The sequence below is a fragment of the Amphiura filiformis genome, chromosome 2, assembly GCF_039555335.1.
Source record: "Amphiura filiformis chromosome 2, Afil_fr2py, whole genome shotgun sequence".
Classification (NCBI taxonomy): domain Eukaryota; kingdom Metazoa; phylum Echinodermata; class Ophiuroidea; order Amphilepidida; family Amphiuridae; genus Amphiura; species Amphiura filiformis.
In genome coordinates this window covers 27,016,560-27,043,613 of record NC_092629.1, presented here as the reverse complement: position 1 = coordinate 27,043,613, position 27,054 = coordinate 27,016,560, and positions in this window count along the sequence as shown.

The window sequence follows — 27,054 nt, the reverse complement described above, 5'->3', positions numbered from 1 at the left end:
CTCAAAACTTGGTCTTCTTATGTTGAAGCTTATAGCTAGAAGGCAGAACATTTATTTAACAAGTTTTACGTTTGAACTGTTATTTTGGTTAATTAAACAAGAACAAATAACAACAACAACGAACACATCAGCACATGCTGCTACGGCTGTCAATCAGGTCATGACTGCACCCTTCACGACCCTTTTCATGAATTGGGCCATCCATGCCTTATATAAAGCAAGACGTACGCTCCATTAACATTGTAAATTGTACTGTATCTATGGTGGTGGTAGGGGCAGTGGCGTAGGGGACGGGAGCATCGCCTTAAGAGGGAGCCGAATATACTCTTAGAAAAAATGGTGCAACTTAGTCCCGTATCGCCCTGAGCAATACCGTATTTAAGTTTAAAACCCTTTGTTTTTCCATGGGGTTCTTTGTAGAACCTAAAAAGTTCTTTAGCCAAGAAAATGGTTCTTTGCAGAACCTTAAGCTTGAAAAAAAGAGGTTCTTTTGCCAAGAAAATGATTTTAGTACCAAAAGGGTTAACACTACTTTTTAACGAAAGTCCCTAGTCCCATTTAATTCGTTAAGGATCTTTATAGAACTTTTAAGGTTCTTTATAGAACCTTATCGTTATAAGTGTGCTGTATACGGGACTAAATAAAAGTTATAAGTTGAACCTTTTTTTCTGAGAGTGTATATAGTCCACGTATTCAGCATATATGTTGAAAAGGGACGGCGATAGAACACACCCCTGCCGAACACCTTGGCCATATTGAACAAATGGGCCATATTGAACGAATCTGTGTCCCCAATATCCATTTCAAAAGCTGGACTCCTTTTTTAGAAGGACTTAATGAGTTGAATTATGCGAGAATTATTTTCTAGAGACGCATGTTTAGTTATCAACTATGTTTTCATTTAGGTTTGGTAACTATTAACCTCTGCGCAATGTAAGTGACTTTTTGACTTTCTGAAATGTTCATTAAACATTTGAAACGTGACCTTAAATTGTTGTGGCAAAATATGAGATTTTAACTGATATAATCCTCACGTGTTCTATTCGTGATTAATTTGTGGAAACTGTTTACGAATGAATTCTAGGTTGGAATATTGTTGCATGTTTGTGGTTCATATGATGTTTGGTTTATGGATTACGACATTCAAAACATTAATATTGACATAATGAGCATGAGTAAACATGTTCATCTATCAGGGCACAGTTCTTTAACCCCGATACATTTGTACATTTATTGAATGACCTTTGAAAATGTAGGTACAAAAACTCATACTCTGTAACTTGAGGTCAAATTTTGCACTATGAGTGTTTAAATGAGGTTATTGAAGTATGCCATTGGGATGATGCTATTGTGGTCCATAGTGAAAAACGAAAAACTTTCATATCCTTGAAGTTGAATATCAAATGCAATATTTTGAGGGAAATCGATCATGTTGAAGTTGAAAACCAGTATAACTAGGCCTATACTGTTTAAAGAACTCAAGTGCACATTTTATGTCGAGTCATGGAGAAGGAAGTGCGTTGGTTACCAGAGCGCTAAATTAGGTGATAGCAGTAAAGAAAAATGAAATGAAATGAAATGTGTGAATTGTCATATAAAATAAACTAGCACACATAATGAACTTTCACACGGTTTCTGTTCGTTCGTTGATTGATTGATTGATTGCTTACTTGCTTAATTGATTGATTGATTCATTCTTTCATTCATTTATTCGTTCATTCGTTCGTTTATCCTTTCATTCACATATCATTCATTTATTCATTCACTCCCTCAAATAACCAATCAAACAACCAGCGAATCAATAAATAAATCAAGCAAGCAAGCAAGAATGCAATCAATCAATCCCTCGCTTCTTTCTTTCTTTCTTTCTTTCTTTCTTTCTTTCTTTCTTTCTTTCTTTCTTTCCGTCTTTCTTTCTTTCTTTCTTTCTTTCTTTCTTTCCGTCTTTCTTTCTTTCTTTCTTTCTTTCTTTCTTTCTTTCTTTCTTTCTTTCTTTCTTTCTTTCTTTCTTTCTTTCTTTCTTTCTTTCTTTCTTTCTTTCTTTCTTTCTTCATTTCTCTACTTCCAACTGCATGCATAATTAACAAACAATTTCGTGACAGTTATGATACCATGAAACAAAAGCTCGTTGCAAAAATCGTGAATTGAATGCTCACAAAACACCACTGCGCTGTGAAACAGATTCGGAATGCTTTATTCATACGATGCTACCTCCACCTGCGTAACGACATTCAAATTGATTCATTCAATTCTTATCATTTGCCTCAAGAACCACGGAACCAAGGCATGTTTGTACTCATTTCAATGCATTTTTCGTGAAGATTCCAATATGTCACTGAAAATGATTTAAAAAAATTCATAGTATTTTTTTCAATTATTTTTAGATATGGTTTTCGAACTAGACATGAGCATTGAAGGGCAAAGTCAGCCGCCAAATGGAGAGGCAGGAAGGGCTGTGATGGTCGAAATTGATACATCTATTTACATATCATCACAGTCAATATGTGAAAGTGTTATAGCCTTCTCTACGCTCACCTCAACTGCAGTTTATTTGTCCAAAAATGACTAAATTACCCCAAATCTTAGTATTTTATAATTTCATAGTTATTGTTGGCATCAACCTAAAACTAAACAATACATTAAAATGAGAATAAACGTCACTTGTTTCAGTGGTTTATTAAAAGATAAGTTTTTAAGGCAAATATGCCGCGGAAAGAATTGTAAGTCATTTACTTTGCTCTTGGTCAATGCTCAAAGCTGCGTGCATATTAAGTGTATCGAGTGTTGAAAATCAGGCCTCGGTCAGCTTACTAAAGTAAATGTTTTGGGATAGAAAAATGAGCCGTATAATGGAAATTATTCAAAGCTGGACGGATACTCGGATTTTAGTGATACGATGCGCTCTTAACAAAGAAATAGGGTTTACTATTAGGCGAGTGAAAGTCGATTCCGAGTTTATCGTCCCCCGCCCGCGTCACTTTTTGGTAACCAAAAGCACCCGCGTCAAATTTTCAAAAATGCCAAAATAATTCATTATTTTCAAAGTATCAGTGTTTTCACCACTTTTAGCAATTGGAAACACATAAATTCATAACTTGGAAGCAAAACGAGGCCCTTTTCTAACTTTTCTAGTCCCTACCCATATAAAAACATGTTTATAAATAACATGTATGAGTGTGGCTTTAAATCAACACGCATTTTAGGTCAATAATGAAATCTGTTGAAATAATGAAAAATGAAAAATGAAAAAGTCACCTCACCAACCTGGGAAAAAAAGGGGACGATAAACTCGGAATTAACTTTCATTGGCCTTATTATTAAATTCAAGGTGTATTTGGTTATCATTTATCCTAGTCAAAACGATCCGGGATCAAAAATAAATGAGTAGGCCTAGAGATTCTATTCATAAAAATAAATAGTGTGAAATCATAGTGTATTGTATATATATAGCACATTATCAAACATAAAAATGTGCCCTAACCCCAACACCAACCATAACCCTAAGGTCCCTAACCCTAACCCTAACCCTAACCCCAACTCCAACCCTAACCCTAATCCTATAACCCCAACCCTATTAGACCCTAAAATAACCTTAATGTTAACCCCAATCCTATTAATATACGCCTTTCCCGTTGTCTGCATAATTATCTACTGCACATATATATCAATTCACTAAATGCAAAGTAGACTTTCCACACTTCGGGCCTCCTTGCTCTTCATGTCCTTCTCTTGTTCTGTTGTTTCCAGCTCACTTTCTTTTAACGGCCATTTCACATTCTTTTTCTTATCTAAATGTTAAGGCTGGGGTATGAACGTTTGGACAGTATTTATTTTGGGACATTAGAGCACATCAGACATATCGAATTACATTCTGAATACGAAGAATGTCCTTCTGATATCAAATAATTTTGATTTTTTGAAATTCGCAATTTAATACACATTTCATGGCAAATCATTAAAAATGGATATTTTTGATATTTCACAGTACTCGAAGTAAACTTTATAAATCTGATGATTTATACTTAAAGTGTATGTAGGTGGGATCAAAAGCCGACGATCAATTGAAAATTTGGACCTTTCGTATTGAATATATGGATTTGTTTTCCCAAAACACCAAAAAAAATTAGGTCTTTTTGGGAAAAAAATCCATATCTTCAATATGAAAGGTCAAAATTTTCAATTGACCATCGGCTTTTCCTCCCAGCTACATACACTTTAAGAACATATCATTAGATTTATATAATTTACTTCGAGGACTGTTATATATCAAAATTTGAAAAATATCAAATTTTTATAATTTGTCATAAAATTTGTATTATATTGTGATTTTCAAAAATGAAAATTATTTGATATCAGAAAGACATGCTTCGTATTCAGAATGCAATTCGATAGGTCTGAGGTGCTCTCATGTCCCACAAAAAAATACTGTCGAAACAGCAATAAAAGCTCATTCTAGATCCCTTAATTTGGATTGTTTTTTTGTTTTTTGTTTTTTTTACTTCTTGGCACTTTCAGCCTTTTTGACTATTTGCACCATAATCTATACCGTATACAATGTCAGTGTCAGTATACCGTCAAATATATTCGATACGGCAATTGGTCAGAAACCTTTAGAAGCAGAAGGAAACCGGATCTTTGTATTCTTCTTACAAATTTATAGATATACCAATCCAGTTTATAAGACAACGCTAGTTTTCTTGCATGATTGACACCGATTTTTCAGCACCTTGCACCATGTACACAGTAGCCATATTCAGTTACATAAATACACACTTTTGTAGACGTATATTTTCTTAATAAGTGCGATGTTTTCATTGTCATTTTCCCATGCATACATTGTTCATAAAGAAAATAATATAAATCGTAATGTGAATGTATTGTATATTGTCTATATGTTGCATGTTATGATTTGACATCGCTAATTGAATTTGCATTGGACTATTCCATGTAAAATCCACATTCCCCCTGTGGAAGATTTTGGAAATATGTTCAACAGGGGGAGTATGAATTTCAAATGGAATACACATTAGGCAGCTCCATTTGAAACTCACCCACCCTCTGTGGAAGATTCAGGTTGAATCTTTCTCAGAGGGTGTGTGAAAATCAAACGGAGCTGCCTAATGTGCCAATTTGTTTGAAATTCATGCTCCCCCTGTGGAACATATTTCCAAAATCTTCCACAGTGGGAGTGTGGATTTGACATGGAATAGCCCATTAAGTCGACTGGCTGGTGCATCTCTATTATTGTATAAGTTGTTTTAGAACATGGTGTGAATTTTGACAAGTTTATTTCAGTGTGTGCATCAGCAGATGGAAATATAATGTGATAGACAGACACACACAAAAAGACATTGAAAATGATTTTACTTGTGAACAATAATGCTTTGTTAATTAGTAATATTGGACTGGTTTTCAAATGGTGAGGTATACAATAATTGCTTAAAGGCCCTTTCAGTGATCCCAGCGAAAATGCGAAAAAAATAAAATTGTTTATGAATAGTCTAAAAGGTGACTGATAAGTCATTAAAATTGTCATTAATAGGTATTTTTTGAATGAAAAAAAAAATGAAAAAATGAGGAAAACAGCAGTTTTGACAAAGTTGAGGCCCCATTCAAATACGTATAGCTAATTACAGATTAATGTATAAATTGCCTTATTTTGTCTTAAATACACAGCTTTCGGCTGAACCACGAGCACAGGCTATGTTAGCACATTTATGACAATGACAATGGTACCAAAATCTGAATTTTGATGTTTTTTTTCCGATCATCAGAATGAGCAAATCACTGAATGGGCCTTTAAAAACCGGAATACATTTTTCATGTTGTCCTTTTTATGTCCTTTTTCTTCCTTTCCGTTCTTCGTCTTCTATACATCATCTTTTTTCCCCTTTTTTTCATCATCATCTTCTTTTTCTCCTTCTTCTCTCTTCCTTCTTCTTCACCTTCTTCTGATCTTCCCTTTCTTTTTCCTCCTCCTCTTCTTCGTCTCCTCCGCTCTGTTTCCTTCGTCACATGGGGCGTGTACATGTGTTTGGTAACATTGAATTTTACTATTATATTGCACGCACAAAAGAAATTTACTATAGTCTATATGAAATATATTTTGTTTAAAAAAATATGTGCCAAATCATGTTTTCAACTATATTAGAAATAAATGAATGAAAACAGCTGACGAACAGGCGCATTGTATTATTTATAACAATTACATATTGTGGTTTATAACCATTATGAAATATTATGAAATCAATTTATATAATGATGTATATATAGAAGTTATTTTTAAAACATGTTAAAACATGTTTTAAACATTATCTTATGCAAAATGTCTAACCAATAATTAAATAACATGTTGTGTACTTAAAACAGAGTTATAGTTTAAAACTTTTAAAAAGCATTATCATGATTATTAAGAGTGTATACTCCTATGCAAAATGTCTAACCAATAATTAAATAACATGTTGTGTACTTAAAACAGAGTTATTAATAGTTTAAAACGTTTAAAAAGCATTATCATGATTATTAACAGTGTACGACTCTTAGGTCCGATTTCTCGAAGCTTGGCTATATAGTGGTCAGGCTAGCCCTATCATGTGGATCCATTTTATTGATTTACCTTTCTAGGCGATGTATGGTGAGAAACTATATAAAGCACATATGACTTGAGCCTGATGGCCACTAGCCATGCTTCGAGAACCCGACCCACATGGCATGTCATTTAAGTTCAAATATTTGGTTAAAAACAGGTACGAAGATTGGCTTCTTGTTGATGATGCTGTTAATCTGCCGTTTGTTGTTGTTGTTGGTATTATTTATGTTGCTGCTGTTGCTACTGTCGTCGTTATTATGTACCCAATGAGAACTACCTGCCGAGTAGCCAAAATGATAATTGTGTCCAATTTTGAACAAAATCAAGGAGGGTATTAATCCCCGTATTAAAGGAAGGTGACCTGATATATTTGGAAAATCGAATTCTTTAAAAATGTCGTCCCTTTCAAACATTCATGCATAAAGAACATGTAAATGTTCCTTGTAAATGTGACTAATTCCTTATGGAATTACTGACATTTTATACAGCGTGATTTTGGTAGTCTATACAGTGTTTTATTAATGATAATCATCATGATCATGTAATAAATTGATATCAAATGAGAGATCCTATTTTTCTGTGTATTTCCGAAGATATGATACCACATTTGAGACTAATTCGACAGTTTTTTGATGATTTCTCCGGCAATATACCAATTTGGAACGCCTAATTTCAGCATGTTAATGAGAAAAATATGAGCTTTCACCTGATTCCAAAATCAGCATTTTGATGGGATAAAGAGAGGGGATGAGGTTGTCAATCAGGTTACCCACCTTTAATCAGATCATCTGCAAATGCAAGTTTGACCATAAATAGTTTAAAGCCTAATCACAATTGGCAACTGAAATGAGCATGTCAAATTATCAACCAATCAGAAATGCTCAGGGGCGTAACCAGACCTGACCTTCCGGGGGGGGTGATAAACGGGTGGGGTCCAGGGGCCCGCCATAGGGCCCCTGGTGGGATCCAGGGGCAAAGCCCCGGCAGGGGTCAAGGGGGCGGAGCCCCCTGAAGCTCATGGTTTTTGGCATATTAGAAGCTAAAAATAGTAGTATAGATCTTCTTCCCTCTTTCTTTCCCTTTTCTCTTCCCCTTTCCCCTTTTTTCTTTTCTTCTTTCCCCTTTTTCTTCTTCCCTTTTTTTCCCCTTTTTTCTCTTTTCCTTCCCCTTTTTTCTTCCCTCCTTTTCTCTCCTTCCCCCCTTTTCCCTTCTCAATTTTTTGCTCTTCTTCCCAGTTTTTTTTGTGTCCGGGGGCAGCTTGCCCCCCCCCCCCCACTGGTTACGCCACTGGAAATGCTGTTAGATGACCATTAGTGTCAGGGGGTTAATAATAATATAATACCGTATGTTACCTGCGTTGATGTGGTAAGAGATATAATTGCTGCTATCAGCAGTAGATAGCACATCCACTTTCGCGTCAAATGTGCAATCTTTCTACAACTGAGCAGTCTAGCTACAAACGTAAAGTTGATCTTGTGGTGAATAATGTCAATTATTATTTTTATCAATTATTGCTCAAAAACGTATAAATGGTAGATTTAGTGAGGTTCTATGAATTGTCCTATATTTGTATAACTGCAACTGTAATGGGCATAAGTACTCTAGCATTGGTTGTAACTCTTAACACAACATAGATCGAAAAATACATCCTAACGAAGTACACAATGTTATCTGAGTTGATTTATAAATAATTGCTGCTTTCAACAGTAGATAGTACATCTATTTCATGTCACATATGTTCGTAAAGAAATATTTGGAATGAAGTATAAGTTTCAAGATGTAATTGAGCAGGCATTCTTGTCGTACAATTGATTTTGTTCCCACTCTTGAGTTAGTATTTGTTGCTCAAAAACGTACTATAATAAATACATTTACTGAAGCACTAAACTGAATGAATTACTATATTCGTATAACTGTAACTGAAATATGCACAAACATCATAGTATTGGTTGTAACTCTTAAAATAACATAGATTTGGAATACATCCCAGTGCCATGTACTGGTGAAGTCCAAAGTGATATCTGCGTTGATGTGTTAAGAAAAATAATTGCTGCTATCAGCGATGTTAAAGACATTTGGGATGAAGTACATGTAGAAGTTTCAAGATGTGATTGAGCAGGCCTTCTACATGTAGTTGTACAATTAATTATTGTTTCTCTTGTGCGAGTATATCATTTAGTATTTTTAACCATTTGTTGCTTAAAAACGTACTATAATAAATACATTTACTGACGTGCTAAAAAAATACATACACTTGTAAAGCGCGCAGATCCGCAATAAACGCTCGTGGCGCTTTAGTACCCAACTCTTCTCATGTTTATGTATAATGGGCTATTCCAGTTGAAATCCACACTGTACCCCTGTGGACGATTTTGGAAATATCTTCCACAGGGGAATATGTTTTTCAAATGTATGGTCAAGGTAAATCATTTTGAAACACATACTCCCCCTGTTTTATGGCTTTACCTATATATATCCTCCACAACTGGTATTTTGAATATAAGTTACCCAACTGTACATTCTATTAGAAACTCATAGACTATACTCCTTCTATGGAAACTTTAGCTAAATCTTACACAGGGGTAGTGTGGATCTTTATAATTGGAACAACCCAATGTCAGTATAACTTCTGACTTTCAAAAACTAATCCAACTGATGAATGAATGCGAACTATATTAGACCAGACCCATCCATACAAAATTTAGTTACACAAAAACCCACAAATTTATTAGCCTGGTTGCTCGTACTTTTCTATAATTATTATACAAAATTATCAAAATGGTTGGTACCCAGCAGGTTTTGATTTATATGTATTATAATAGGCCCTATAGGCCTACAATAAATATGCGACATTATCTTATGAGTCACTATAGGATCCACAACATGCTCATCTATCGCGTTATCGGGCACACCTCTTTGACCCCATAACACAGTTTCACATTCTTTTGAAAACCTTTGAAACGACCTTTGAAAATTTGGGTACAAAAACTCATACTCTTCAACTTGAGGTCAAATTTTGCACTATGATTGTTTAATTGAGATTATTGAACAATGCCATAGGGATGAGGCCATAGTGTTCCATAATGAGCGCCAGCACTTTGTCATAACAAATGTAATATTTTTCCAAACTTCAGTTATAGTTTAGTTAACTAAACAATCAAAAAATACAATATGCACAATAGTAATTCAAGCAAATGCAATACATCAAAGCTCTCAATGACTGGAATGGAAGTACTATATCAGGGACAGCCTAAGTATTGAGAAGCCTAGGATAGGCTATGAAAATCTGGTTACATGTGCAACTAAATATTATATTGCCTAAGCAGGAGAACCATTGAATCAAAATAATTTTATTCCGTTTTCTTATTTCAAATTATTACATACTGTTACAAAATATCAGCATGCAAATAATGACAAGTTCGCTCAAGATTACCATGCATGCAACAAGTTAACAAAATAGGTATATAAGTTAGTCCTATATACGGTATTAACAATGATTAAATTATTGTATCATGCAGAAGCGTATTCCTTGCTTGTTCGACAGTCCACGTGGTCGACGATAATCACCTTTTACTTTGCTCTTTTGGTTTTCCTTTAAAAAAAGATATTCGACCGATTGGCCTTTTTTCAAACCAAGTGAGGCCAAACATACACTTTATTGACCTGGGTGGTCGTCTGGGTTAGAGTTAATATGCCAGTATACCATTGCGATTTAGAACAGGGGGATATGTTACTGGCCTAGTGGCACTTTCCATGGTTACAGTTTAGGGTTGGGGTTTATCCCATCGTGTCGAACTAGCGGAGTATCGAGCAAACAGGGTGAATCTGTAGAAGTGCATATCAAGGTTAATGTTATCATAACGAATATGCCAAAATTATGACAGGCTTTTGTTGTTGGTGAAAGGCACGGTAGAAACCAATTTTGGTACATAGCCAAGCGTATCACCCAAATGTACCACTGAGATAAAAGGTGAATTATTTTTTAAAATAACATAAAAAGGCAAAATGAATTGATAGTAAAGAAAACTTTTGGTGATAATTTGCACCAATGAACCGTGGAAAAATAACTAAAGTAATGCAAACAATGTCTAAGAAAAACTATGTCGATCTCTTGAACCTAGCGTGATTATGTAGACCTGTCAATGTGTGACATGACCACATATCCCATAATGCATTTCGAATTACAATGTATTATCAGCGTGCATTTTAACGTGCATTCCATGCACATGACGTTAGCTCAATGCCATCAGAACATTCCGTATAAAAAATTCTTTTGAATCCAAATCCAAAGGAACCAAGAACCCTATCATGAGTGCATATATACATTTGGCATATTCCGCATGAAATCGATGCCTGTAAGCAGCTCCCCATTTACACACTGGTGAAGTGTGGCAATTATGACATCAGAACATTGGTATTTATGATTCGCTTTTATCCAAAGCAACCACGTATCTTATCAATACCGGGATATATTCGGAGAGTGCGAATATCCCACCTAACAGTAGTACCTGTACAGCTACCCATTCTCGCCCTGGGTGAAGTGAGGCAAATAACGAATTGAGTTGAGAGTCGGCATCTTATCCAGGCATGGAAGTAACAGTGCAACCTGCAAGGAAGTAAAAGCCTCCTGCACATCAGCTTCTATGACACTTCGTCGGCACCATTTGAACCGCGGTAGTAACGGTGCTCTGTGTGTATAGGCATGAAAAAAGTCAGTAAGGCGGTAATTGCATGCAGAAAGCAAAATTCTGGACAACTATCCATGCAGTTACCGCCGCTACCGCGATAAAATTGCTTTATTCCGTGTGGTAGTAACTGGACAGCCGGGTTGTCTAAGATTCTGCTCGCTGTGGCGTAATTATATGCATATTTTAATGATCACACAATTTCGGTTTTGAGATTTTCAGGAAGTTCGCGCTTGCTTGACGATATAAGACCATTCGTCGAACCCGAAGATGTACAGTGATGACATATTCAGAGTGGTTTTTTATAGGAAACACAATGATTTTTTTTTTAAAGTACTATAAATGAGACAAATTACATCCAGTGTTGTCAAACACGCAATGCATGACGGGATATATTCCAAACCACCTTTCAAACCTAGATATATCTCTCTCAAAGTCAAGGGCACGGGATAAGTTGCATTTGCTTTTCATAAAAAGATTCTACAGAATAATTGTTGTCTATGATAATCACATAGATTATAAAATAATTAATAGTATATGATAGGGGTCATGGTGCAGTCTGTGTTCTGCCTTCTGTGGGATGTTTCATATTCACATCTATTTGTGCCACAATATCAGCATAATGTCTGTCTGTTTGTTTGTTTGTTTGTTTGAGCATGTTGAACAGTTTCTCCGTGTGGAGACGGGTCCTGATGGAATACATGCTAAAAGGCCTAAGTATGCTGGCTTATATGGAAAGAGAAGTGAGAAACAGATAGAGAACAAGGTAACGAAGTCCACTCCCAACAATCAAGTGAACATTTTACTATCAGTACTACAACCTTTGGGCCAACGTAGGGCACGGTGGCTCAGTGGTTACGGCATTAGACTCATGATCTGAGAGCTTGCTCGACGTGCGTGGGTTCGATTCCCCGTCCCACCACCGTGTTGCGCCCTTGGGCAAGGCGCTTTGCCTCGCTTGCCTGGTGGGATCCAGGGGCAAAGCCCCGGCGGGGGTCAAGGGGGCGGAGCCCCCTGAAGCTCATGGTTTTTGGCATATTAGAAGCTAAAATAGTAGTATAGATCTTCTTCCTCTTTCTTTCCCTTTCTCTTCTCCCTTCCCTTTCTCTTCTCCTTCCCTTTTTTCTTCCCTCTTTTTTCCCCTTTTTTCTCTTCTCCTTCCCCTTTTTCTCTTCTCCTTCCCCTTTTTTCTTCCCTCCTTTTCTCTCCTTCCCCCCTTTTCCCCTTCTCAATATTTTGCTCTTCTTCCCAGTTTTTTGTGTCCGGGGGGCAGCTTGCTCTCGCCACCCCCCCACTGGTTACGCCACTGGAAATGCTGCTAGATGACCATTAGTGTCAGGGGGTTAATAATAATATAATACCGTATGTTACCTGCGTTGATGTGGTAAGAGATATAATTGCTGCTATCAGCAGTAGATAGCACATCCACTTTCGCGTCAAATGTGCAATCTTTCTACAACTGAGCAGTCTAGCTACAAACGTAAAGTTGATCTTGTTGTGAATAATGTCAATTATTATTTTTATCAATTATTGCTCAAAAACGTATAAATGGTAGATTTAGTGAGGTTCTATGAATTGTCCTATATTTGTATAACTGCAACTGTAATGGGCATAAGTACTCTAGCATTGGTTGTAACTCTTAACACAACATAGATCGAAAAATACATCCTAACGAAGTACACAATGTTATCTGAGTTGATTTATTAAATAATTGCTGCTTTCAGCAGTAGATAGTATACATCTATTTCATGTCAAATATGTTCGTAAAGAAATATTTTGAATGAAGTATATAAGTTTCAAGATGTAATTGAGCAGGCATTCTTGTCGTACAATTGATTTTGTTCCCACTCTTGAGTTAGTATTTGTTGCTCAAAAACGTACTATAATAAATACATTTACTGAAGCACTAAACTGAATGAATTACTATATTCGTATAACTGTAACTGAAATATGCACAAACATCATAGTATTGGTTGTAACTCTTAAAATAACATAGATTTGGAATACATCCCAGTGCCATGTACTGGTGAAGTCCAAAGTGATATCTGCGTTGATGTGTTAAGAAAAATAATTGCTGCTATCAGCGATGTTAAAGACATTTGGGATGAAGTACATGTAGAAGTTTCAAGATGTGATTGAGCAGGCCTTCTACATGTAGTTGTACAATTAATTATTGTTTCTCTTGTGCGAGTATATCATTTAGTATTTTTAACCATTTGTTGCTTAAAACGTACTATAATAAATACATTTACTGACGTGCTAAAAAAATACATACACTTGTAAAGCGCGCAGATCCGCAATAAACGCTCGTGGCGCTTTAGTACCCAACTCTTCTCATGTTTATGTATAATGGGCTATTCCAGTTGAAATCCACACTACCTCTGTGGAAGATTTTGGAAATATCTTCCACAGGGGAATATGTTTTTCAAATGTATGGTCAAGGTAAATCATTTTGAAACACATACTCCCCCTGTTTTATGGCTTTACCTATATATATCCTCCACAACTGGTATTTTGAATATAAGTTACCCAACTGTACATTCTATTAGAAACTCATAGACTATACTCCTTCTATGGAAACTTTAGCTAAATCTTACACAGGGGTAGTGTGGATCTTTATAATTGGAACAACCTAATGTCAGTATAACTTCTGACTTTCAAAAACTAATCCAACTGATGAATGAATGCGGACTGTATTAGACCAGACCCATCCATACAAAATTTAGTTACACAAAAACCCACAAATTTATTAGCCTGGTTGCTCGTACTTTTCTATAATTATTATACAAAATTATCAAAATGGTTGGTACGCAGCAGGTTTTGATTTATATGTATAATAGGCCCTATAGGCCTACAATAAATATGCGACATTATCTTATGAGTCACTATAGGATCCACAACATGCTCATCTATCGCGTTATCGGGCACACCTCTTTGACCCCATAACACAGTTTCACATTCTTTGAACGACCTTTGAAAATTTGGGTACAAAAACTCATACTCTTCAACTTGAGGTCAAATTTTGCACTATGATTGTTTAATTGAGATTATTGAACAATGCCATGAGGCCATAGTGTTCCATAATGAGCGCCAGCACTTTGTCATAACAAATGTAATATTTTTCCAAACTTCAGTTATAGTTTAGTTAACTAAACAATTAAAAATACAATATGCACAATAGTAATTCAAGCAAATGCAATACATCAAAGCTCTCAATGACTGGAATGGAAGTACTATATCAGGGACAGCCTAAGTATTGAGAAGCCTAGGATAGGCTATGAAAATCTGGTTACATGTGCAACTAAATATTATATTGCCTAAGCAGGAGAACCATTGAATCAAAATAATTTTATTCCGTTTTCTTATTTCAAATTATTACATACTGTTACAAAATATCAGCATGCAAATAATGACAAGTTCGCTCAAGATTACCATGCATGCAACAAGTTAACAAAATAGGTATATAAGTTAGTCCTATATAGGGTATTAACAATGATTAAATTATTGTATCATGCAGAAGCGTATTCCTTGCTTGTTCGACAGTCCACGTGGTCGACGATAATCACCTTTTACTTTGCTCTTTTGGTTTTCCTTAAAAAAAGATATTCGACCGATTGGCCTTTTTTCAAACCAAGTGAGGCCAAACATACACTTTATTGACCTGGGTGGTCGTCTGGGTTAGAGTTAATATGCCAGTATACCATTGCGATTTAGAACAGGGGGATATGTTACTGGCCTAGTGGCACTTTCCATGGTTACAGTTTAGGGTTGGGGTTTATCCCATCGTGTCGAACTAGCGGAGTATCGAGCAAACAGGGTGAATCTGTAGAAGTGCATATCAAGGTTAATGTTATCATAACGAATATGCCAAAATTATGACAGGCTTTTGTTGTTGGTGAAAGGCACGGTAGACACCAATTTTGGTGCATAGCCAAGCGTATCACCCAAATGTACCACTGAGATAAAAGGTGAATTATTTTTAAAATAACATAAAAGGCAAAATGAATTGATAGTAAAGAAAACTTTTGGTGATAATTTGCACCAATGAACCGTGGAAAAATAACTAAAGTAATGCAAACAATGTCTAAGAAAAACTATGTCGATCTCTTGAACCTAGCGTGATTATGTAGACCTGTCAATGTGTGACATGACCACATATCCCATAATGCATTTCGAATTACAATGTATTATCAACGTGCATTTTAACGTGCATTCCATGCACATGACGTTAGCTCAATGCCATCAGAACATTCCGTATAAAAAATTCTTTTGAATCCAAATCCAAAGGAACCAAGAACCCTATCATGAGTGCATATACATTTGGCATATTCCGCATGGAATCGATGCCTATAAGCAGCTCCCCATTTACACACTGGTGAAGTGTGGCAATTATGACATCAGAACATTGGTAGTTATGATTCCCATTTATCCAAAGCAACCACGTATCTTATCAATACTGGGATATATACATTAGAGAGTGCGAATATCACACCTAACAGTAGTACCTATACAGCTACCCATTCTCGCCCTAGGTGAAGTGAGGCAAATAACGAATAACGAATTGAGTTGAGAGTCGGCATCTTATCCAGGCATGGAAGTAACAGTGCAACCTGCAAGGAAGTAAAAGCCTCCTGCACATCAGCTTCTATGACATGGTCGTCTTCGTCGGCACCATTTGAACCGCGGCAACGGTACTCTGTGTGTATAGGCATGAAAAAAGTCATAGGCGGTAATTGCAGAAAGCAAAATTCTGGACAACTATCCATGCAGTTACCGCGATAAAATTGCTTTATTCCGTGTGGTAGTAACTGGACAGCCGGGCTGTCTAAGATTCTGCTCGCTGTGGCGTAATATATGCATATTTTAATGATCACACAATTTCGGTTTTGAGATTTTCAGGAAGTTCGCGCTTGCTTGACGATATAAGACCATTCGTCGAACCCGAAGATGTACAGTGATGATACATTCAGAGTGGTTTTTTATAGGAAACACAATGATTTTATTTTTTTTAAAGTACTATAAATGAAACAAATTACATCCAGTATTGTCAAACGCGCAATGCATGACGGGATATATTCTAAAACACCTTTCAAACCTAGATATATCTCTCTCAAAGTCAAGGGCACGGGATAAGTTGCATTTGCTTTTCATAAAAAGATTCTACAGAATAATTGTTGTCTATGATAATCACATGGATTATAAAATGATTAATAGTATATGATAGGGGTCATAGTGCAGTCTGTGTTCTGCCTTCTGTGGGATGTTTCATATTCACATCTATTTGTGCCACAATATCAGCATACTGTTTGTTTGTTTGTTTGTTTGTTTGTTTGTTTGAGCATGTTGAACAGTTTCTCCGTGTGGAGACGGGTCCTGATGGAATACATGCTAAAAGGCCTAAGTATGCTGGCTTATATGGAAAGAGAAGTGAGAAACAGATAGAGAACAAGGTAACGAAGTCCACTCCCAACAATCAAGTGAACATTTTATACTATCAGTACTACAACCTTTGGGCCAACGTAGGGCACGGTGGCTCAGTGGTTACGGCATTAGACTCATAATCTGAGAGCTTGCTCGACGTGCGTGGGTTCGATTCCCCGTCCCACCACCGTGTTGCGCCCTTGGGCAAGGCGCTTTGCCTCGCTTGCCTCACCCCACCCAGGTGCAATGGGAAGCTGTTAGGGGTAGTCACAGTCGTTGTACTGATGGACCCTGCGCCACTTGTAGGCTGCAAACGTGGTTCCGACATATTCTAATGACGGCGGAATAAATGTAAAAGCGCTTTCAGGCTGTTTACGGCATAAATCGCTATATAAATATCTACATTTTTATTTATTTTTTTAATGCTGAATCCATTTATCTCAACTTCCGCTGAAGCTTATTCTTTGGTCTGTGGACCGTAGCACAACATGTTTTTGGGGCATAATTTATTACTTGATAACTATACCGTAGTTTACTAAATATTTTGGTAACTTTTATCATAACGAGTCACAAGAACCTGTTGTTTGGTTAAGCATGAAATTATATAGTATATTAGATCACAGATCCTGGAAAGAGACCCACACCTTGTGGTGCTACCATAACCAATAATAACGTACAAATATGCTGCAAATGGCTTCAACTGGGGTTTCATTTTGAAATATCTTCCCAGGGCCCCGGGCACATCCCCTCAGACATCCTCGATCTGCAAGAAACTGAAGCGCCAAATTCCACTTTGACCATGTTGAAACGAATCTGCGCCCCTCATATTAGTTTCAATGCCCAAGATCGCAACAATTGAAGAAAGTTTGTAGTCGCCTGCTCCGCAGCCGACTATTGATGATGATTTAATAGGATGATTAGGATAACAACTAAACTGGTCACTCTCAAAATATAACAATATGATTCAAGAAAAGCGTTTTTAAATTGAATCTTACTATTTCATTATAGTACGTGTCCTTAAGTTACAGGTCTATATACCATGTCCTAATGCTCATGCGACCGTGTAATATATAAGTCATAGTTTGTCTGCACTGTTTTTCGTCTTTATTTAGAGTTTTCCTTTATTTCGTGTGACAACTACAATTTGTGTATATCTAAGCCATACAACATGTTAATTCAACCACGTATACGGGTGCGCAGACACAGGTGTTGGTATCTTCCCATGATTCATTAGGAAATATACATTATAATTATGCAAATGAACAAGAAATTAAGAGTCCTTTGAATCAAATTATAAAAATCTGAAAACTTCGCCAAAATGTTTGCTTTTATGTTTTGCATAATATATAATATAAATTACAATTTGGAGTTTTTTTTATGGAAGATTCATGTCCTCAAAAGGTACCATGAGCATGTTGTTGTTGTTTTTTTTTTTGATGTGGGGGGGTACTCGAGAAGGTCAAACACGTGACTGAGATTGTATTGCCCCTCGCCCCTGTTCATGGTGATACCTTGCTTTCAAATTGCAGAAGATCGTCACAACATAAACAGTGCTGAAAAGGGAATCTGCTAGACTTCGAAACGTCCACAGTGATTATACTGTTTTATTGGACCTTGTTAGAATTTTCAATAACAGTCCTGATGAACATGTTCAGCAATGATCAATGTGTTTCATTGGCTTATCCAGGGGCAGGGGAGGGGCAGCTTCCTCCTGTCTGAAGTCGTCCACCTCTTGCCCCCCCCCTCCACGATGCTGGTCGCCCTGATAATTTTTATAAGCTTCAAGAAATTGGGTCATAAATACCACATATAACATTAATGTCGGAATACGTATTGGGTGACTTACGTCTGTATAAATATATATTAATGTTCGACATGGAATATTACTTATTAATTTATATAACATTCGGCCGAAGCCAGGCAGAGCCTAAGTGCTCAGAGGGTACTCAATTAAAGGGATGCCAACCGGATATGACGTAACAGGGATATGGGACGGTCCGATTTTCGAAGCAGAAGGAAAACCGGAGCACCCGGAGAAAAACTTGCAAGGAGCATTGATCGGCAACCAAACTCACATGTGGTATCACAACGCGGGGAATCGAACCCGGTCCGTAGTGGTAAGAAGTGATTGAGAAGACCACTATCACCCTTTTCTTGTTTTTAATATTGAAATTCACCAAAGCATTCAAAAAATCTTTCTCTTTTTTTTTTTATTCAACTTATCATCACCTACCCGGGATGCCTGAAATGCATTATGGGACTGATTTGACGCATCATCACGTGCGCGGGCGTATACGTGGTTAATAATAGGGTCCAGCGACCCAAATAGTACACGGTACATAATACAGACTTAACATGCATAAAATAAATTGGGTTGCTTACATTGCGATTTTTGTTGCTGTGAAGTTAGTTTAACATGTTTTGCTGGGCATATGTCATTCACTTTATGAAAACATGAGAAAAGAACACGAATTTTCCCAGCACTTCTTTGCATTTACCACATTTGATAACTTCCAATAAGTCAAATAGAAGCTTAATTTACAAATTTACTCTTGTTCTTACGACATTATACATTTTTACCATTTTTTTTCACAACAAAACACGGACAAAAATAAGGGGCGCAGTGGTTAGGACTCTGGTACAGGAGGTCCCGGGTTTAATTAATACCTGGCCAGGGCAACTTGCTGGCTCGGAGAAAAGTCGACTAAATTTAATTTGATAGATCAACTTTTTCTTTCAAGTGTATATCACTATGGACCACGATGGCCTCATCCCAATGGCATAGTTCAATATCCTCAATTAAACAATCATAGTGCAAAATTTGACCTCAAGTTGCAGAGTATGAGTTTTTGTACTCAAATTTTCAAAGGTCATTCAATAAATGTGCAAATACATTGGAGTTAAAAAACTATGCCTTGATAGATGAGCATGTTGTTGATCCTAGTGTATAACAAAAAGTCATCCAAAATGTTTTTTACCCTGCATGGGAGTAGGGAGGAAAACTTAACGGACAAACAACCCCATTTTTCCTGCACTGTGAGAAGAAAATGAAAGCCTATGTACAACTTAATAATCTTCCACAATAACATTATGGACGTCATTTCACAGCCACTTATAATAATTATGATCGTCATAGCATAGAAATACAAATGTTTATGACAAATAATTAAGCATAATATAAATCAAGCCTAATTAACCCTAATAACCAGGTATAGATAATTTAATGATAAAGTATTCATTATACTGTTCCCGTGAGAAGAGCTTGACATTATAAGTTGACGAGGGAAGAACTATTATTGAAGGATACACCTATATAAGGCTATTTTTACGAAGGGGACTGGTCGATAGTCTATAGGTTCGCTAGTCCAAAAATATGGTTCGCTAGTACGAAATAAAAAGGATTTGATTGTCTGAAAGTTAGAGTTGTGGTATAGGTTTCATGGTTAGGGTTAGTAACCCTTGGGACCAAAGAACCTCGGGACTAGCGGAACTTAGGACTAGCGGACTTTACACTAGCAGAATCCCCGAGCAGAATCCTTGATTCTAACCATAATATAAATATGCATTGCAAGAAATTGAAAAAATCACATTGACACACCAAACACATGCGTAACCACACAATTAAACTGATGTTTTGCAAAAGTTCATTCTACAAATCAAACCTTGAAAACTTGCTTGATTTATTGTTGTTAATGAGTTACGTACGTTTTACAAAGGTGTTATTGTTTCAGCTCTCTTTACAACATAACTCAAGAACCACAGGACCTACACAAGTATATCTGTGATATTTGAATTCTTCTAAACATTTGCTATGAAATGATCAATGTATTTTTGCCAAAGCTCACTACCTTTCTCAAGATGCTGTGAACTACCAAACTACAACAGTTTAAAACAGTTGCTAACCTTAAAGTTCATATTTTGTGATCAAGTATGTTCATGATGTTGGGGATTTCAGCAACGGCACATTTTAAGCAGACGAAACAATAACTAAATTTGAAAATCACCTCCTTTAACTTGATTGGATCAATCCGTGCAGTTAGACCTTTCCTATAATTTCCACGGTCATGCCGTTGATGGGGTGAAAGCGAGAACAAGGAGGGTTATATCACGTGATTATGAAATAACGAAATCGAGGTCAAGAAGGGTGTGGTATCGATATTCACACCATCAATGGCAGGAAAGTGTCAATTATAGGAATGGTCTAGCCTACTTAAAAAAGACCTCAAAGATGTCGTCAGTATTGTTGATGAGGCATAGTCGGCAAGTTATAGCGGTTTTTGATATGTGTGAATACATATGATAATTTTCATCTTCATCCATGGCATGAAAAAACTGTGGCGTGGTTAAGTAACCGCTTATAGGTTCGAATTGCAACCAGCCTAATCACGAAGCTCCCGTGGCCAAGTGGTTAAAGCAAAGTTGTAAACCTGAGGTCCTGTGTTCGTTTCCCCGGCGGGATCACGTTTTCTACTTAACACCTTTATTATCTGCGACGGCGAACCTGCTGAAAAAATTTTGCTTATTATTGTTTGTTTGTTTGTTTACCCAGGTTGGTCCGTGAGGAACACATGCTAATCCACGGAAAACCATGGACCGTTCCAAGCTCATACAAATGCACAAGCCTGAATAGCCAGTGTAGGCTAATATATGCATGCTGGCCTAGATAGCTTTGATAAACAAAGCAAGAAATGGAAGAAAATAGCTAGGAAAAAGAGCCTAAAAGAGAGAAGGCCACTCCCAAACACAATTGTACAATTTTACTCTTAGCCCTTACTTCGTGAGAAAGGAAACTGGAATTCCAATCTCAGGCCCCGATGCAAAGGCTATTCATCCATGGCGTTGTCTATTTTTTTTAAAGATATTTCTTGTTTTGGCTCAATTGCCTGATACAATACGTGCATGTGACAGATATGTTAGGCCTAAACGCTGCTGACACAACAATTAAGGATCTATTGTTTGCCATGTAGACATCATCACTACAAATGAATACAGGATTATTAGTAAATTAAATATCATTAAGCATCATTGAAAACTAGACTCATAATATAATTAACTATAATTAACAGTCGACTATATAATTAAGTATGGCATCATTTTGTGAGAGATATAATGCTGTATATCAGCGTTGACAATGTCCATTTAATGCCCTATTGATGTCCTTTTGATGTCCTTTTGGGACGGTGTTTCTATATGAAATCTAAACGGTGTTTCTAGTAGAGAATCATATATTTTGCCCCTCCCATGCCCAGTCGGACATTGTTGATATTGCCCACTGGGACAAGCAGTATACTAGTATCAGGAGAGACACTAGCGTCCATACTGCAGTTACTGTTCATTTTCTGACATTACTCGTTGACTGCCGATAAAACGCCCAATAAAGACTTAGTCACCGGACCGCGCCGGCCAGTTAAAGTACATGCCCTATCACACCACTCCACACCATACATAAATTCTCCCAGTCATATTTCGCAAATATGAAATTAAAAAAAGTCAAATTTTAATTTAGTTCTTTTAAAGTTTGGCAGAGGCGGGGTTCGAACTCACGGCGCAACGCTTAGTACTCTATGAGCCTAGCGCCTTAGACCACTCGGCCACTTGTCTTCTTGTTATTCATCTGAAACTTATTTAAAAATATAATCGCAACTTCAACATAGGCCTACCACGTGACAAGCAAAGGCAGAAAACGTATTATATTTTGGAATTTTATCTGCTTAAAACATTAATGTGTATTATAATAGAGCTACCGTTATTTATATTGTTGAATTCTCAAGCGCATCATTTCGAATTGGGTTTGGAAGATACATTCTCCTAAAGCCCGATACTGACTCCACCTGTACATTGTAATTTCATCGCGCGATGCTGAGATGTTTGAAAAGCATCGCAGCATCGCATACCGCTGCGAAGTGGAGTCAGGATCGGGCTTAATTCGAACAACCAGCATCCATGGTTCGATGTAGAGAGTCTTTCCTATTCAGAGGAAATACACACCTTATTGCCTTTTAACAATAACCAATGACACTAGCACGTGATTCCAGTCAAGCACCAATCTTTAATCCTATTGTTGAAGAGGATAATAAGCTTATACTTATGTATAGTATTATTAAAAAGCTTAAGTCTTTGTTTGGCTAAATCCTGTTCAAGTGGTGGGTTAACCAACAATGGATGATTTGAAGTGACCGCCAATTATGACCATTTGATATTTAATACATGTACCAGCAAAAAAAAAGAAATAATGTAGTGCCAACATAATGTACCCTTTTACGTAAGGAGCAAAGTTCAACAAGTTATAACTCCGCTTCTGCAGTAGACCCATTCCATGTCAACTCCAGGGATGTGCACCGCAGCACCTCTTCAATTTGAAATTTAGGGGGGTCAGCGTAAAAAATGTGTCGCAACGCGAAAGACAACGTTTGGAGGTCCATAAATGTATAAAGGGAACCATTTAGTTTGATTTCGCATGTATAATGACTTATGTACAACTCTATGGAGAATGCAAACCTTACTGATGTGTTGAAGCCATCGAGTCCCAAAGCCAATATCCCTCAGAAATGATGTCCAAGGACATATTTTCAACATACCTGAAGTTGATGGTGGATCAAAATGCCTGACATTGGTTTTCAGGGGGGTCAAAATGTACAAAAAATGTACAATTGGGGTTTTGCATGGGTAATATTAATATTCTAATAGGCTCAATATTGGTTAAGAGTAATGTCCTACCAAAGGGCTCTGACTAGCAAAAATATGGACAGTAAAATTATTTTTACTTTTGGAGTTTTGACCCCCCCCAAAGTTGGTCCCGGATGGACGAAGTTGCATTTTGAGGGCCCTATATCTTTTAAAGTAAAGGAGTTACAAGTTTTCTGATGCCAGATTTGAATTCTACACAAATAAGTACCCCAGGATACATACTTTTCAAAGTTGTAAATGGTTCCCTTTATACATTCATGGACCTCCAAACATCGTCTTTCGCGTTGCGACACATATTTTACGCTGACCCCTCTAAATTTCAAATTGATGCCACGGGAAAACGAAATGGAGTATGAAGCTCAAATTTTCGGGATTTTACTTTCTCATCAATATCTACCACCACACAGAAAAAGAAAAAAAGTAAAGAGGTGCTGCGGTGCACATCCCTGGAGTTGACATGGAATGGGCCAGTACGAATGTCAGCGGCGAATGTCAGGTTATTATTTCCCAGTCTTGAAAAAAAATTGCAGGCAGAGGTGGGAATCGATCTCGGTACCTCCCGGTTAAAAAGCACTGTTCAAAACCACTAAGCCAACTAAATAATCTGTTGTGAGATGCTTGACATTAATCTTTGATATTGCTTAATGGAACAAATCGCGGTTTCCGAATTAAATCAGTAATAAAAGAAGTAGATTCTTATTTAGCGGCCAAATTGGATAAAAGGGAAATATTTGTCCCTGCTCTAAAGAAAATATAGGTTAGAAAATTATCAAATAAATTTAAATTAAAAATTGAGATTTTATATTTATTTATTTCACGAGGCAGCATTTTCACAGACAAACACTGTATACGCTAAAAACTCGACCCTCATTACTAGATGATGGCATAGCTCAGTGTTAGAGCGTCAGACTGGTAATGTCAGTATCGTTGGTTCGAATCCGCCCGTCAGCAATGGTTATTATGATTTTAATGCTACGCTACAATTTGTTCAATTTTTTTTCGTTTATTTATTTATTTATTTATTTAAATAATTTGATATATTTGAAAGGGGTATTTGAGCAATTTGAAATTTTTACCCCCGTATGATCCTATGGGGTCATTTTGAACCCACCCCCTCCCAAATTGCCAAACTTAACGCACAACACCTTTTAAATCATACATAATGATGGGCCGATATTCATAAAGCCTTGCTAAATTAGCAACCAACTAGTGCTTAGCAAGATGCTAAATCCACTAGTTGATAGCTACGTAGCAATCAACTAATTTCTTATTCATAAAACCTTGCTAAACACTTTGCTAACTAGCTATCAACTAGAAATATTTAGCTGATAACTTATTTGGGTGTTTTGGGTGCTATGGCCTTCAACAGTTGTGTAACATCTAATACAATAGGCTTATATAATACTGTGGCGGGACGGCCGATTGCCGTGACGAGAGCACGAACGTCTCAATGTGTATCTAAATGAAAACCTGGTTAGCTGTAATTTGAATATGAACGTCAGGTGGCAGGGTTGACACCAGTCCCTTAATAGGAACACGAAAAGTTTTGCATGAGACTAGGGTAAGTCGTGGGGGCGGAACCCCATTCGATACTTTTCACAAGCAGAAGTACATCTAAATAATCATCACGTAGTATTCTCTCGATTCCTCAACAATATTTTATTTGCATAACTCCAGACTACAGCATACAAGACTTAGTCACACCCATAATCTATACTTTAACTTCCTACTCCTACACTACCTCTGCAGTACTACACAGCTACCACCCACTGCAGCAAAAGATGAGAATGGATAAGAAAGTCACACCCCTACTTTAGCTTCCTACTACTTCCACTACCTCTGCAATGCTACCCAGCTAGCACCCTCCCTCATCTGACAGCAAGGATGAGAATGACAGGAAAAATGTGTTAATACAATTTAACATGAAAGGCCTACAAAAATCTAAGTTATTTTGGTACTAAATGAAAAATTGGGCATAGTAGCCCCGCTCAGCGCATGCTAATAGTAATGACACTTACGAACGCATGCAAGCATGTATTGGTAAAGTATCATCATAAAATCTATATACACATAATAAACCAATATGATTCCAACAGCATGTGCACTAATCACGTACATAATAAAAATAAACATGACTCCCAAATAAAATCCTCTCTTGTTTATACAATATAACACTCACCAAAATGATATCCTCTCAAAAGCCACAATACTCCTCAGACTTAGCTCTTAGTTGACGTAACTCTAAGGAATACTACTCCATTTATTTGATACTCCACTCAGGATTAACCCCGGGTAACTCACAGGGCCGGCGTTAATCCCTACTCTCCATCTTAGTTGATAATCCACTCAGGATTAACCCCGGGTAACTCACAGGGCCGGCATTAATCCCTACTCTCCATCTTAGTTGATAATCCACTCAGGATTAACCCCGGGTAACTCACAGGGCCGGCGTTAATCCCTACTCTCCATCTTAGTTGATAATCCACTCAGGATTAACCCCGGGTAACTCACAGGGCCGGCGTTAATCCCTACTCTCCATCTTAGTTGATAATCCACTCAGGATTAACCCCGGGTAACTCACAGGGCCGGCGTTAATCCCTACTCTCCATCTTAGTTGATAATCCACTCAGGATTAACCCCGGGTAACTCACAGGGCCGGCGTTAATCCCTACTCTCCATCTTAGTTGATAATCCACTCAGGATTAACCCCGGGTAACTCACAGGGCCGGCGTTAATCCCTACTCTCCGTCTTAGTTGATAATCCACTCAGGATTAACCCCGGGTAACTCACAGGGCCGGCGTTAATCCCTACTCTCCATCTTAGTTGATAATCCACTCAGGATTAACCCCGGGTAACTCACAGGGCCGGCGTTAATCCCTACTCTCCATCTTAGTTGATAATCCACTCAGGATTAACCCCGGGTAACTCACAGGGCCGGCGTTAATCCCTACTCTCCATCTTAGTTGATAATCCACTCAGGATTAACCCCGGGTAACTCACAGGGCCGGCGTTAATCCCTACTCTCCATCTTAGTTGATAATCCACTTAGGCATAGAAGTCCTCCTGATGCACTGAAAAACAACATCACGTGCACGGGACCATAACACATGTCGGTTGGAATCAATAATAAAATAAATAATAAATACTACCCATCACTTACCACATCTTTCCGTGAACGCTAAACATTCACATAAAAGATATATGCATATTTAAATATACTTTTCACACAACACATAGGCCTAAATAAGATTATAGGCCCTGAACATGACAATCTCCTAATAAAAACCTAATTATCTTGAAGTAGCATTTGGGTGTGACTTGTACATAAATACTATAATCTAAATGTTAAAGCCTCTATGATTTGAAACAAATTGTAATTTCGTTACAAGACTACTTTTGGTTGAGGCCTATGTCTGTATATTAGATAATAAGCATGAATAATGTCAAAGGTCAGGCAACATTGCAACACATAATATTTGGTGAAATGTGAGAAAGAGAGTGTGAGTATTATTTTCCGAACGAAAATAATACAACGCGAAAATATAATGACCCTATTAATTACGCACAACATGCCACATCTAAAATAATTAATTAAATCCAAGATCCGAAAATATAAAACGGGAACCCCGTATTGATGCAATTAGCACATGTACATTGTATATGCACTCCCA